Here is a 16394-nt window from a genome sequence, read left to right as displayed (position 1 = left end):
ATATCATGGACCCTAAATTCCGTCTGACCATCTGCTTCTGGAGCACCCAGCCTATGATCAACGTCATCATTCTTTTTTATGGCTGCATAGCATCCATTATATAGAAACCCCATAATTTATTTAAGCAGTCCCTTTTGGTGGATGTCTTCGTTGTGATGAAAGATGTTTTTCTCTTATCAAAATTGTCTTTTAAAGGGATCCCTCTGCCTTGAAGAGTCCTTGGTCTTCTTTACCCACACCCCCTTAGTAATTTCATCTGGTCTGCTGGCTTGAAATACCTGTGTACCCAGATGCTTCCCAGGTTCATCTCCCCACCCAGATGTCTCTCCTGACCTCCAGACCTCCCTCCCTCGTGTCTCCCCTTGGATGTCTAATTAGGCACATAAATGTGAACATGTTAGAAACGAATTAGTGATCTTATCGCCTAGCCCTTCTTCACCCTCTCACTTGCTCATACTGAAAAACATGGGAGTCAGCCTTGATTTCTCTCTTTTCATAACACTTCAAATGCAATCTGTTGGATAATCCAGTTGGCTCAACTTTCCAAGTTTAGCCAGAACTCAGCTTCTTTTCACCACACTGCCTCTCTGACTCAAGCCACCATTATCTCTTGTCTGGACAATTGCAGTCACCTCTTCCCATTTGTCCCAGTGTCCACTCCTGCTCCCCTGTTCTCCTTGCAGTGGCCAAAGGAACACTTTTAAAACTTAACTGAGTTCATGTCATTCTTCTTAGAACCCTCCTGTAGCTCCCTACCACACTCAACTCAAAGTCCTAATAATAGCCTACAGTGCTCTACACAATCTGATAAGATGTCTCTTCTTGCTCCAGGGTGATCTGACTTCACCTCCTCTGACTCTCCCGTACGATACACTCACTGTTTATTTTGTTTACTGTCTCCCCTACTGAAGTGTAAGCTCCCCAGAGTAAGAGTTCTCTATTCTTTTCACTGCTATACTTCAGCACCTAGAATGGTGTTCGGCACAGTGTAGGCCCTCAGTAAACACTTATTCAATCAATGAAGGAACGGCTAATGGGTGGAGAATGGGTTATGTGAGGCAATGGTGGAGCAGAGTGTGACAATCAGGGTTGTTGATTCAAAGCAACAGAAATTTTCTTAAGCAGAAAGAGAATCTTGTAGACACTAGAGGCTCCCCAGCTTGGGTGGGAGTCTGGAAGACCTGCCTTGGAAAATAGGCAGAAAGCTCTAGAGACTGAGCATTAGGGACAATTTGGCTTGGTGGTCACAGCCACCCCTGGACAGCACTACCACCATGATGGACGCTGGTACAGGCAATGAAGTCCCCACCCCCAAAATAAATGAGTTGAGTATTGGAAAGCCAACAACAACAACAACAACAACAACAAAATATGGCAGATATCTCCTACAAAGGGAGACCAGTGATAGGGCAGGTGTAGCCATTTGGAAGAGAAATGTGGAGGCAGCTAGTGTGAGGGGGAATCTAGAGGAGGAGATGGATTTGTGAAATGGTTAGAAGGTAGAACAAATAGAGTTTGCAGATTGCAGGACAAATTCTCTAAAAGTCATGTTTCTCCTTTGTAGCAGCTATCTGTTGCTGCATAACAAATTACCCCATAATTTAGTGGCTTAAAACAATAACTTTAAACATCAATAACAATATATGTCACATAGTTTCTGTGGGTCTGGAATCCAGGGGCAGCTTAGTGAGGCTTTCTGACTTGGGGTCTTTCATAAAGTTGGAGTCAAAATGTCAGCCAGGGCTGTAGTTCTATCTAAAGGCTTAACTAGAGTTGAAGGATCCACTTCCAGGATGGCTCACTCACATGGCTAGCAAGTTGGAGGTGGGACAAGTTGGATGGCTCGCTATTGTCAGGAGGCTTCAGTTCTTCCCCATGTGCAACTCTTGATTAATTATCCTCACCACATGGCATCTGATTTCCCCTTAGAGCAGGGGTGTCCGAACTGTGGCCCGCAATCCATTTTTAACTGGCCTGCAGCAAATTCCAAAATTATATTTAGTTTACTTAAATAAACCAGGTGAGGCAATACGTACTTCACCTTGAGTGAGTGGCCCGGCTGTTTGTGTATTTTTTTATTATTAAAGATTTTATTGGGGAAGGGGACAGGACTTTATGGGGGAACAGTGTGTACTTCCAGGACTTTTTTCCAAGTCAACTTGTTGTCCTTTCAATCTTAGTTGTGGAGGGTGCCTTTCAGCTTCAAGTTGTTTTCCTTTCAGTCTTAATTGTGGAAGGCGCAGCTGAGCTCCAGGTCCAGTTGCCGTTGCTAGTTGCAGGGGGCACAGCCCACCATCCCTTGCGGGAGTCGAACCGGCAACCTTGTGGTTGAGAGGATGCGCTCCAACCAACTGAGCCATTCGGGAGCTCAGCGGCAGCTCAGCTCAAGGTGCCGTGTTCAATCTTAGTTGCAGGGGGCAAAGCCCACTATCCCTTGTGGGACTCGAGGAATCGACTGGCAACCTTGTGGTTGAGAGCCCACTGGCCCATGTGGGAATCGAACTGGCAGCCTTCAGAGTTAGGAGCATGGAGCTCTAACCGCCTGAGCCACCGGGCCAGCCCCTGTTTGTGTATTTTACCGCATATGGCCCTTGGTGAAAAATGTTGAAAAAAGTTTGGACACCCCTGCCTTAGAGCAAGTGAGGTGGCTTCCTTCCCTCTAGAGGAAGTGATTCAAGACAATAGAGTGGAAGCTGTAATGTCTTATATGACCCAGCTTTGGAAGTCACACACTGTCACTTCCCCACTGTTCTAGTGGTCACACAGGCTAACTGTGATTCGCTGTGGGGTAGGGGACTACACAAGGGGGTGAGTACCAAGAGGGATGCATCATTGGAAGCCATCTTGGAGGGTGGTCACCACATCCTTCCATTCAGGGACTACATTTCCCAGCATCCCTTGAATCTGGGGAACCCTGTGAAGAGCCAATTAGGAACACTCATTTTGGATTTTAGATGAGTGAGCAACAAACTTCCATCATACTTGAGTCATCAAACATTTTGGGGTTTGTTCATTGTGGCACCTAGTATTATCTAATTCAGGAATGGATTGAATATGGAGGGTGATGGAAAGGGGAGGTTCAAAGGTTTCTGACTGGAGCCACTGGGAGCATGGAGATGTCTTACTGAGATGGGGATGTAGGTTTGGGGTGAAGATGAGGAGTTAATTTAGGGCAGGGTTTCTCAACCTTGGCAGTATTGACATTGGGGTCAATACCCCAATTTGTTGTGGGGCTGCCCTGTTCATTGTAGGATGCTGAGCAGCATCTGGCCTCTGCCCATTAGATGCCAGGAGCATCCCCCGATTGTGTCAACAAAGAATGTCTCTAGACACTGCCTAGTGTTTCCAGTTGAGAACCACTGGATTAGGATCTGGTAGGTTTGGGCAGCTTGTGGATAGCCAAGTGGAGATTTCTGGGAATGGGTTGGAGTGAGAGGAAATCAAGAAGGGCCTGTCAGAGAAGCAGGAGGGGAACCAAAAGTATGTGGGGGTGTCATAGGTCAAAGGAAGAGAGTGGATCAGGCAGAAGAGTGAGTCTGGCAGAGGCATAAGACGTTGAGATCGCCTGTCAGTTTCGGAAGCATCAAACGCTTTGAGGAACCATTTGAGTGGGGAGGAGGAGGGCATATAAGTGGGGTGTCAGCAATAAAATTGATGTTCTACATTTTTATTGGCATGGGAAGAGTCCCATGATATAATTAAAAAATATATTGGAATATAACATACGCTCAGTAAAGTGGACATGTCTTAACTGTACAGCTCGATGAATTTTTTTTATGTGGGTGTACACCTGTGTAACCATCTCCCTGTCCAAGATCTAGAAAGTTCCTTCATGCCCCTTCTCAGTCAGTACACCCTGAACACCCCAAGATACTTCTGTGTTGATTCCCTTGATGTATTTTCTAAGGGGAAAAACAAGCAGGTAGGAAGATAATGTTGACACCACTGTCTCATTATTGCAAATATATGTGTGGGTTGGGAGCATACGCTGCTAGATGCTAAGAGTCTGTGAATGGTTAGATATGGGTAATTTTTATTTTCTCCGTGTGTGTGTGTGTGTGTGTGTGTGTGTGTGTGTGTGTGTGTGACATCATAATTATATCTTGTTTATTTTAAAATTGAAGTCAAATTCACAGAACATAAAATTAACCATTTTGAAGTACATAATTCAGTGACATTTGGTGCATTCCCAATGTTGTATGACCACCACCTCTATCTAGTTCCAAAACATTTTTTCTAACCCCCAAAAGGAAATGATGTATCCTTTAGTAATCACTCCCCCCCAACCCCTGCAACCACTAATCCACTTTCTGTCTCTATAGATTTACATTTCCTGGGTATTTCCTATAAGTGCAACCATATCATATGTGACTTTTTGTGTCTGGCTTGTCACTGTGCTTGGTTTGAAGGTCTATCCCTACTGTAGCGAGTGTCAGTGCTTCACTCCTTTTATGGCTGAGTAATATTCCAGTGTATGTCTGTATCACATTTTGTTTATCCATTCATTTGTTGATGGACATTGAGAATGTCTTGTGTTTATCATAGGAATAAAGATGGTTTCAGTCTTTTACACTGGAAAGTATTAAATTATTATTTAGTGATGATTGTGAATAGTTATAGGATAGTGGAGAAGGGGAGAGGGTCCTGGATTCAATCTCAAGCCCACTTCTTAGTTCCTGGGACCTTGCATGACAATCTGAACCTCTCATAGCCACAGTCTCCTCACCTGTTGAACGGGGAGAATCCCCTTCTGGGCAAGTGATTAGGTGCTTCATAAAAATCTCTGTCACTCCCCCACCTCCCCCACCACATGCTTGTGTGCACACTCAAAAAATGCAGTCCATCTGGTAGGCCAAGCCTCTTAAAACTCAGTGTTTATGGAAAGAACACAATAAAAAGTGTTGCAAAACCATGAGGTTTTCTACACTTTCGTCATTCAAGTGTGTGTACTAGTCACAAATGTTTTACTTCAAATCCCTTTATTAAAAATATTTAAATATAGTATTTATTTTAAATGTCTCCCATTTACATATATAAAATTGGTATCACATATTAGAAATTGAATAAATAAATACAATGAAAGCACAGCACTGTTTTTAAGTGCGGGGAGAGGAGCCCCACTTTTCCATATACTCCTGGGAAGATTCCCTAGACACTCAATCTGACTGCCTATGGAATCATCAGCTAAGCCCGTGGGACCCCTCACCCATTTCTGCCAGTTTCTCAAGGAGCCCACGTCACCAAAAAACCACAACTCTGTGCACCCTTATTTTTTGCTTCTCTCTCCCCTGTCCAACTTGTTTTAAAGTCAACTCTATCAAAGTCCAGCATTCAGATAATAAAATATATCCAGTTTAAATGTACAGTTTGATGAATTTCAACAAATCCATGTAACCACTACCCCAATCAAGATAAAGAACATTTTCATCACCCCACAAGGTCCCTTGGGTCCCTCTGCAGTGAACCCCCATCCCATCCTCCTCCCCAAACAACCTAGATTCCCTTTACTAGAATTTCATATAAATGGAATCATGTAGTATGTAATTTTTTGTGACTGGCTTCTTTCACGCAGCATAACGTTTTTGAGATTCACCCGCGTTGTGTGCGTATTCTTTGATTTGTTCCTTTTCATTGCCGAATAATATTCCAGTGCATGGATGTACCAGCGTTTCTCCATTCATCAGCTGATGGCTATTTGGGTTGTTTCCCTTTGGGGTTACTACAAATAAAGCAGCTCTGAAGGTTTGTGTACAGCCTTGGTGAGAGCATACATTGTTGCTTCTGTCGGGTAAATACCAAATGTTGACTGGCTGGATCCTACGGAAGATGTGTATTTCCCACAGTGGCCGCACCACCTTACACGCCCACCAGCAGCGTGTGATGGTTCTAGTTGCTCCGCATTCTCACCATCACTTTGTAAAGACAGGTTGTTGTTTTAAAATCTCAGTTCTTCCGGTGGGTGTATAGTGGTGTCTCAGTGGTTTTAATGTTCCATTCCCTGATGACTAATGATTTTAAGCATCTTTTCATGGGCCTTTTGGTCATCTCTGTATTTTCTTTTGCAAAATGTCTATTCTAAACCCTCTGTCATTTTGTTTGACTTCTTATTGACTTGTACGTGCTCTTTATATACTCTGGCAATAAGCCTCCTGTCAGACATGTATTGCGGATATCTTCTTCCAGTTAATGGCATCTCTTTTCATTTCTTTTTTTTTTTTTTTAATTGGGGAATATTAGGGAACAGTGTGTTTTTCCAGGATGTCAAGTCATTGTTTCTTCAATCTAGCTGTGGAGGGCACAGCTCACTGGCCCATGTGGGACTGGAACCGGCGACCTTGGTGTTATGAGCACTGCGCTCCAACCACTGAGCTAACCGGCCGTCCATCGGTAGCTCAGCTCCAAGCTCAAGCTGTTATCTCTCACTGGCCCATGTGGGAATTGAACTGGCGACGTTTCACTCCAGCCACTGAGCCAACCGGTTGCCCACTAATGGCCTACCTCCAAGCTCACGCCTTTGGTTTCATTCTAGTTGTGGGGGGTGCAGCTCACTGGCCCATGTGGGAACCGAACCGGCAACCTTGTTGCTAAGAGCTCGTGCTCTAACCAACTAAGCCATCTGGCCACCCCATCTTTTCATTTCTTAATGGTCCTCCTCAAATCTTGAAATGCTTCAGTTGTGCCCTCAGGAAGTCATGGTCCTTCCTGAGTAAAATTTCCCACATTCTCAGCCCCTTCTAAGAACGTCCTCTTTACCTTCTTTCCCCAACAGAAGCCTGGCTCTCCCCTAGGACCCTAGGACCTTAAGCTCTTACGTCGTGGCTATTTTTCCTTCTAATTCCCCACACTCTGTGCCTCTTGGGGTGAGGTGGGTGTCTTTGCTTCTTCCTCTTCCTTAAAACTCTGCAGCTTTGCACCTGAGTTCTCAGACTCTGCTGCCGTCTCTGCTTCATCTATCAAACCTCAGGTCATGCCCTCTCATTCCTTCACTATTTTACCTCCTGGTTCATTTTTCCTTTTTTGAAAACTCTGGTCGTTATTCTTAGAGACATCACTATCCACCTAGAACAGGGTTTACCAGTCCCAGCACTGTTGACATTGGGGCCAGATCATTCTTGCTCCTGGGGGACTGTCCTGTGCATTATAGGGTGTCGAGCAGCATCTGAGCCCTGTACCCACTCAATGCTGTATCACTCTCAGCCCCGCGTTGTGACAACCGAAAATGTCCCCAAATGTCACCAAGTGTCCCTGGGAGGCAAAACTGCCCTTGGCTGAGAATCACCGAGCCTGATGATCCTTCCAGAAATGGAGCCCTCAGTTCCTTGAACTCTTCTCTCCTAGTGAGCTTGCCCTCCAGTGTCCCTAAGCTCCCAGCTCTCACGATCTCACCTCGGACCTTGTCATTTCCAAAAACCATATCCCTTTCCATATTCTCAAACACCCTACTCCCTGACCTACATTTTTTTCTTTCCAGCTTACTCCGTTGGGTATTCCTATTCAGACAGCTCTGCCTGCACCTGTAATCCATGGCTCCTTCCCCCTTTTCTCTGTCCCCTCACCCAGTTTAGAGCCATGGTATGTCATTACAATAACTCCTTGACAGACATCCTCTACCCCCTCATCTGCCTCTTCCCTAGTCACATTTACCTGGCCAAACCTAGCTTGGTTAAAGCCAACCCCCATCCCTCCTCCCCTACCCTTGGGCATCCTCATACACAGCCATGGCGACTGGTTTCCCTTGCGATTCTTGCCCAGCCATCTATTGCCCCTCCTACGACAGCCCCTGGTCCCTTCACTCACCCACTCTCACATGGGAATGTCCTACCGCTCCTTCTCCCCTCAGGCCTCCCCCTTTCTTCTAACTCTCAGCTTTCGACCTTGCCTCCTGTCTTCTGCGGAAACACAGCCACAGAAGACAATGTCTACGGCGTCCCACCATGTCTACCCATCTCCCTGCATTTGAGCCGTCAACGTTGCCTTCTTTCTTGTTATCATGACAGAGCTATCATGCTGCCAGCCAAGGCCACCTGTCTCTGTCCAGCTCGCCCTGGATTCTATTCCACTCAAGGTCATCACTCTATCAAGTCTCTGCTTTCTCTTACAACATCGTATGTTCCCTCTCTTCTCCATTATTTTCATTAGCGTATAAACGTGTAATAACTTCTCCCAATCTTAAAAAGAAAGCTTAGACATGTGATTTCACACTCCTCCAGCTACTGCCCATTTCTTTATTCTCCTTTACAGAAAAAAGGTCCTTTTAAGAGTTGGATCTCCTCTTGGTTTCCACTCTGTCCCTTTTCATTGTTTCTTCAACCCAACTCTAATCAGGCTTTCCCCCCACAACTCCACTGAGACACCTGTCAAGATCCCCAGTGACTTTGAGATGGGCAAATCCAGTGGTCACATGAAGGAAACTAGGCTATTCTTTGAGATGAGTGAAAATGAAGATGCAACATCAAAATGTGTGGGATGTAACTAAAGTGGTTCTTAGAAGGAAATTAATAGCTATAAATGCGTATGTTAAAACAGAAGGAAGATCTCAAGTAAATGACCTGAAATTACAACAAATTCAGTGGGCAATTGTCAATTCCTTATGTAGTTAGTCCTGTTAGCAGCGTTGACACAGTTTATCACTTCCTCTTTTTTAATTGCTGTAAAATATACATAACATGAATTTTATCATTTTTACCAGTTTTAAATATACAGCTCAGTGGCATCAAGTACATTCACATTGTTGTGCAACCATCCCCACCATCCACCTCCAGAATGTTCTCATCTTCCCAAACTGACTCTCTGTCCCCATTAAACACTCACTCCCCATTCTCTCCCCCAACCACCATCTACTCTCTGTCTCTATGAATCTGACTCCTCTGGGGACCTCCTATAAGGGAATCACACAGTATTTGTCCGTCTGTGACTGGCTTATCTCACTGAGCATCATGCCCTCCAGGTTCATCCACGTTGTAGCAGGTGTCAGGATGTCCTCCCCTTTTAAGGCTGAATAACCTTCTATTGTCTGGATGGACCACTGTGTTTATCCATTTATTCATCCATGGACTCTTGGGTTGCTTCCACCTTTTGGACATTGTGCTGCTGTGAACATGGGTGTATGAGTATCTGTTGGAGTTCCTGCATTCAGTTCTTTCGGGGAGATACCTGGGAGTGAACCGACTGCATCACATGGTGATTCTGTTTTTAGCTTTTTGAGGAACCACCACAGTTTTCCCTGCCCTAGCCTTGAAGCTGAACTTTGTTAGAAGGGAAATTAGGAAGTGCTAGTGAGATGTGAAAGACAGGCCTCATCAGACTGAGCCTTTTTCGTCAGAAGAATTGAGCAACTGAAAAGGGAAGAACTTTCTCCCCAGGCGAGTTGAGGTCATTTGAGGCTGTGTCCAGATGCTCCCGCGCATCATTTCAGGAACGAGGACGAGCAGCCCTCCCGGCTTTCCCGGGACTTTTCTCAGCACGTGGGATTTTCGGTGCTCAAACCGGGAAACTCCTGGGCAAACTGGTATGAGTTGGTCACCCTACCAGCAGCTCTTACTTGGTCCTGTTCCACACTCTGGGCAACTGCAGCTCAATCCACCAAGTCAGATGGAGAAACTAAATCTATATGTGTGTCCTACAGCTGCTGTGACAAAGGAGCACAGACCTGGGGGCTTAAGCAACAGAAGTTCATTGTCTCCCAGTTCTGGAGGCTGGATGTCCGACATCAAGGTGTCGGCAGGGCTGCGCTCCCTCTGGAACCTGTAGGGGAGCATTTTTCCTGCCTCTCCCAGCTTCTTGTGGTTTTCTGGCAATCTTTGGTGTTGCCTGGCTTGTAGATGCATCACTGCTATCCTGTGTCTTCACATCATCTTTCCTCTGTGCTCGTCGGTGTCCAAATTTCCTCTTTTTCGAAGGACACCAGCCATATGGATTAGGGCCCACCCTAATGACCTCATCTTATCTTGATGACCTCTGCAAAGACCTATTTCCAAATAAGGTCACATTCACACGTCCCGGTGGTTAGAACTTCAACATTTCTGTTTTTGGTGGTGGTGGTGGGAAACAATTCAACCCATAACCCAGCCTTTGAGAAGGGGGCTAGGAAGGGACAGGCAGAGTCTTTCCCTTTGGATCACGGTGATCTCAGCTGTAACATGGAAGAGAAACGTTGGACTTCGGGGTTAGATTTATAAGCCTAAATGCTGTGAACTTTAAAATCTGGCAGAAATCCCAGCTGGTTATATGTCTCCCAAATTGTCACCATTCCCCTACAGATTAATAATAGAAAGAGGGCAACAAAGGTGAACCTCAGAATAACCATTGGGAGTTATTCGATTTCAGAAGAGGAGGCAATGAAAGATACATATTATGGAACTCTCTTGGAGAGAGGAATGGGACAGGAGTTCGGTTAAAGAGATGCTTCCAAACAAGGATTGCCAGATTGAGCAAACGAAAATACAGGGTGCCCATTGAAAGTTGAATTTTAGATACACAAGCAATTATTTTTTAGTGTAAGTCGATCCCATGCAATATTGAGGATACACTCATGCTAAAAAATTATTAATTGCTTGTCTGACTCGAAAGTCAAATTTCACTGGGCATCCTATATTTTATCTGGCACTGCTTCTCCCAATGAGTAATGGAGTTAAGCCACGTTAGAAGGCGACTGTGATGAACTTCTCGAAACCTTGAAGCCTCTGGGGGATGGGCTGAAGCAGAAGCAGTTCCCACGGCTCCAAATGGATATTTAATGATATGTTCCCTCTGCTCGCCTGGCGTATCAGGAGGTAAATGGGAAGGGAGCAAACTGAGCCCAGTGAAAACACCTGTGTGACTCTTCTAGCTGCGTCCTTCCTCCTGATCCTCTCACCAAGATGACCACTCTTCTGGATTTGGTGTTTACCACTCCTTTTTTTTTTTTTTTTTTTAAGCATTTTATCACCTCTGTATGTTTTCCTAAACCTAAGGCAATATGAAAATGTTTTACCAGATCTTAACCCTTTAACTGATGGGTTGTGAAGTCCCAAGGACAAGGCAGGGTGGGCGGGGATCACCCTGGAGTGGGAGAGGCTTGTAGCAGCAGCTAGTTACCAACCACCATTGCCATATTTTAAGAAACTGATACATTCATACAGGTGTGTTACTGCTGAGTAGCAGCCCTGCCCTAAATGTTCTTTGTTGAATGTAGCCTGATTTTTTATCATTCTATAAACAGGTGTACTGTTCTGTGGCATGTTGAAATTATTTTTGTCCAGCGTTATCTTGTTGAGAGTCATTCACACGAATGTATGTCCCTGCTGTTCATTTATTTACGTGTATTCCATTGAATGAATACACCACCATTTATTTATCAAATCTACAATTCAGGAATATTCAGGGTAACGCCAGGGTTTTGCTATGGCTAGCAGGGCTGCTCTAAGTAATTTTGTACATGAATCCTGAGTCCACCTGTGAGAGTTTCTCATTCGGGTGTAAATCTGGGAGGAGAGTTCTTGACTACAGGATATGGTCATTTGCAACTTTACTGTATGTGGCAGGGGCAGCCCAGTCTGTCATAAAGATTCTCGTTCCCTTTCTGTGGGGAATAGCTGAGGAGCAGCTACTTTGCCAGAGCGTACATTTTCCAGCTCCCCTTTTATCTAGTCGAGGTCAAGTAACTCATTTTGACCAATAGAAAGTATGCCAAAGTGAGGCGCGGCCTTCTGAACTGAGGTGATTAAGGATCCAGTGTGCCTTCCATTTGCCTTTGTTTCCTATGAGGGCCATCTGAAAGCTTCATGTTGGGGTAGAAGCTACAATTTGGGGGAGGAGGTCACATGTTGAAAATGGAGGCATCACAAGATAGATGGAGCGTGGACCACTTGACAGACAGCCTTTTACTCTTTTACTCTTAAGACACTGAGATTTGCTGTGTTTTCCTATCATAGCAATTGACCTACCTTGCCCAGGAATATACTAGATACTGTCAGCTTGTTTCCCAAATCCTCTCCCTTTACAATTTCATATTTCCACCAGTTAGGGATGAAAGTTTCCTCGCCAATACTTCTTATTAGCCAACTTTATTTTGTTTGTTTGTTTGTTTTTACTTTTCATTTTGAAATACTTCAATTACAACAGAAAAGTTTCAAGAAGAGTACAATGAACTGCCATGTACCTTTCACTCAAATTTACCAGTCACTAACATTTTGCCATTCTCTCTCTCTCTTTCTCAAAGCAAGTTGCAGACATCATGTCCCTTCACCCTTAAATATCTAGGCATGTATCTCCTAAGAACTAGGATACTCTCTTACATAATACAATTCATTTATCAAATTAAAAAATCTTACGTACACTGATATGATACTATTATGGATTATAAAGTCCATGTTCAAATCTCACCAGTTGCCCAATCATGTCTTTCCTAGCCTCTTCCCAAACTCTCCTCCTCCCCAACTCTCCCTCCTTCCCACTCCCACATCCCACCCCAAGCCCCATTCCCTCTGTGTCTCCGGGCTCACCTCCATCCTCACCCCCTGCCTCACTCCCAATTCCACCTTCAAGTCTAGCTCAACCCCAATTTATTTCATCCACATTCTCAGCCCCCAGCCCCACTGCCGCAGGCCCACCTCTTTCCTCCTGCGGGAAGGAGACCCATGGTTCCCCACAAATGCCCATGTTCTCATTCCTGAAGCTTGGGAATATGTTATTACCCTCCATGGCAAAAGAGACTTTGCAGCTGTGATTGAATTAATGATCTCTAGAGGAAGAGACTATCCTGGATTATCTGGGCCCGACATCATCACAAGAGTCTTTTGAAGAAGGTCAACATCAGGAAAAATGGAGGTGTGGTGCTGGAATTAGAAGAGGGAATGATGCACTTTGAAAATGAAGGGGCTGTGTGCTAAGGAATGCAGGCAAGCTCCGGAAGTGGGAAAAAGCGAGGAACAGATTCTCCCCTAGAGCCTCCAGCAGGAACCAGCCCTGTTGACACCTTGATTTTAGCCCTATAAAACTAATTTTGAACTCCTGATCCCCAGAACTGTAAGGTGATAAATGTGTGTTGAGTTAAGCCACTGTTTGTGCTAATTGGCTTCATCAGCCATGGAAACTCATAAACCCTCCCAGGCTCTGGCTCTCCACACCTGCTCTCTAGCCTCCTTTCTCTCCCTAGCAGAGGGAGAGCGTCGCCTCAGCACCTACGCACCTGTTTGGCTGTCCTAGTTCCCTAGTCAGCTCTATGCAGGGTGATTTCCCAAGCTCTCCAGGCTGGGCTGGGCATGGGTACCTGAGACTACCTTGCTTCCCGCTGCTTAACCCTTCACAGAGGCCCAGGAGGGCCAGATCCTAGCAATTGTGCCCTGCCCTAGATTTGAGCAGGGAAGGACCTCAGAGGCCATCTGGTTCCCTCATGGCCCCTCCACGGGGAAGGAGTCAGGCCCCCTGCTTTCAGCTGGGCTGGGAGAAGCTGGTCTGTGGGTGTGGTATATGTTTGCTCTCCTGGCCCACCTGGGCAGGGGGTTGGGAGGCCAGAGCTATGGCTAAATGGTGAGGCGGTTGTTGCGCTGGGGGAATGGAGAGTCAGTCCAAGCTTTTAATTCAGGCTCTGGGAACTTCTCTCCAAACCTGACGTTTTTCTCATCTCTCTAGAGAGGATCTCCAGGATGGTTCTCTAGGCACCTGGCAGAGTGTGGACATGGAATCATTTGACACTTCATAGATAATAATAACAATAACAACAGCATTAGAGTGTTTTCATTCAGTGCCACTGCAGCAGCCCAGCCTCAATAGCCCCCAAGTTTTGGACCTTCACAGACCACCATCAGGATTTTCCTATGTTCACCTCCTGCCTGGACTTTAATGACTTCAGATATTTTGTCACATAAAACTCCCTTTAAGAACATAAACCAATTACTTTTTGAAATTGTGGTAAAATATACATAAAGTGAAATATACCGTTTTCACTATTTGTAAGTGCACAGCTCACGGGCATCAAGTGCGCTCACATTGTTGTGTGACCATCCCCACTGTCCATCTCCAGAACTCTCTTATCTTTCCAAACTGAAATCTGTCCTCTTTAAACCCTCCCGCAGCCTCCGGCACCACCATCTACTTCTTGTCTCTATGAATCTGACTCCTCTGGGGACCTCCTCTGAGTGGAATCACACAGTATTTGTCCTTCTGTGTCTGACTTATTTCACTGAGCATCATGCCCTCAGGGTTCATCTGTATTGTACCATGTGTGTCAAAATTTCCTTCCTTTTGAATTGAATGCTGGTTAATATTGCAGTGTATGGATGGACCACACTTTGTTGATATATTCATCTGCCAATCAAAAACCTAAATCCATTTCTTCAAAAACTATTTATTTTGGAATAATTGTACACTCACAGTAAGTTGCCAAAATTGTACAGAGAGATCTTGTGTATATTTTACTGTTTTCTCCAATGATACATCTTATGTAACTATGCAATTTCAAAACCAGCAAATTTACATTGATATGATCTACAGACCTTATTCAGATTTCAACACTTTTTACATTGGTTCGTGTGTGTCTGCAGTTTCTTCACATCTGTAGATTTATGTAACCACCTCTAGAATTATAAAGCTTGAATCCATTTATTTATTTATTTATTTATTTATTTATTTAGGGCACAGAGAGCAAGTTTATTTGGTGATTGCTAATGGCAAACCTTAAGAGACAAGCTGGGGAAAGTGCTGTGACAAGAGAAGCTAGGAAGCCTTCAGGGCTACGTACAGTCTCACACAGGGGAAGGCACAGGGCGCTGGGTACACCAGGAATGTCTTCAGCCGTTCAGCACCATGCGGACGAGCTCTTCGTAGTTGATTCAACCATTGCTGTCCTCGTGCCCTGCCACCAGCATCTCTACTTCTTCCTCTGTCATCTTCTCACCCAGTGTGACGAGAACATGCCGGATCTCGGCACCCATGACAGTGCCGTTCCCTTCCTTGTCAAATACCCTAAGGCCTTCGACATAGTCCTCATAGGTGCCCTGGTCCTTGTTCTTGGTCACCGTCAAAGTCCAACACCTTCACATTCATCTCATCACTCTTGGGGTTCCCCAGGACTTTGAGCACCTCGGCGTTGGTGGGGTTCTGGCCCAGGGCCCTCATCATGTCCCCACACTGGCTGTACAGGATCTTGCCATCTCCTGTTCGGTCAAACAGCTGGAAAGCCTCCTTGAACTCTGTGGTCTGGTCCTCGGTGAAGTCACACATCTTGACTGCTCAGCTCTGCCGGACCTTTTCCTGCAGTAATGGCAGAATCCATTTATTTTTAAAAAGAAACTTTGTAGCCCTGCCATGAATGACAAGTGCACATGGCCAGCCTTAAGACAAGGGTTATTAAAAACCAAATACAATGTAAACAATGTCACAACGTTCAGCTGGATACTGTTGCAGAGCCTTTTATCAAGGACAGGGGTTAAGTGTTAAAAGGCATAAACAGATATTAGCATTAACTGAGCCCTCTCCTCCAACTATTGAAAATAGGAAAGGGAGTGAATTACTTGCCACACAGTTCAGTGATTCCGAATGCAGGTCCACGAATCACCCAAAATTATCTTTCTAGGGAAACACTGTATCAACCCATTAAATCTTCACAGAAACCCTAAGAAGGAAGTACTATTATTATTCCCATGTTACAGGTGAGAAAACCAAAGCTCGGAGTGGCAAAGTGACTTTCCCCATTCTCACTTTCCAGCTCTGTGACCTTGGGTAAATTGCTTAACTTCTCTGGACTTCAGTTTCCTCCTAGTGACCTGGAGATAACTGTAGTTCTTCTCCCTTAGGGTTGTGAAGAACATTAAATGATATAATATTGTATGTTGAGCACTTAGAAAAGAGCCTGGCACTGGTAGGTAGTTGGTAAAAGTTTGCCATTATTTTTATTATTCCTATAATGTTGTCTTAAAATTTAAAGTCAGCTACAATAAGAAAACCTATTACCATTTATCACAGGGCCCACTCTGAGTCAGGCAGTGAGCTAAGCCCTTATCTTGTTTTATCTCTGTGTGCTTTTGTAACAGTGAGATTTATCACATTACTCCCCCCATATTACAGATGAACAAACTGAGGCACAGAAAGGTGGATTCACTTGCCCAAGATCACACAACTTAGGGAGGGGAGGAACTCAGATTTCAAACTCAAGCCTTGTCTGACTAAAACCAGAGCTTTCCACCGCCCTTGGAAGCCAGAACCAGGGACCTCAGACCTGGAACTCTGCAGATTCATCTCCTCGTGGAGGCTTTGAAAGTGGCCCCTGGTGGAATTTGGGACACTGAAGGTATATGAGGTCTAGACTGCCCAAGAAAATGGCTTCAATCTAGTCCAACCTCCCATAGCACAGACAGGAAGACTGAGGCTCCCAGAAGAACTGACTGGGCAAGGTTACATATTGGAGGACTCTAAGG

General features: G+C 45.0%; 1 pseudogene; it reads right to left on the bottom strand.

Moving 5' to 3' along the window:
• Positions 1–14605: 14605 nt before the first annotated feature.
• LOC141572676 (myosin light polypeptide 6-like) lies at positions 14606–15209 on the bottom strand (annotated as a pseudogene).
• Positions 15210–16394: the final 1185 nt, after the last annotated feature.

The sequence above is a fragment of the Rhinolophus sinicus genome, linkage group LG07 (assembly GCF_036562045.2).
Source record: "Rhinolophus sinicus isolate RSC01 linkage group LG07, ASM3656204v1, whole genome shotgun sequence".
Classification (NCBI taxonomy): Eukaryota; Metazoa; Chordata; class Mammalia; order Chiroptera; family Rhinolophidae; genus Rhinolophus; species Rhinolophus sinicus.
This window is presented reverse-complemented; position numbering and strand designations above follow the sequence as displayed.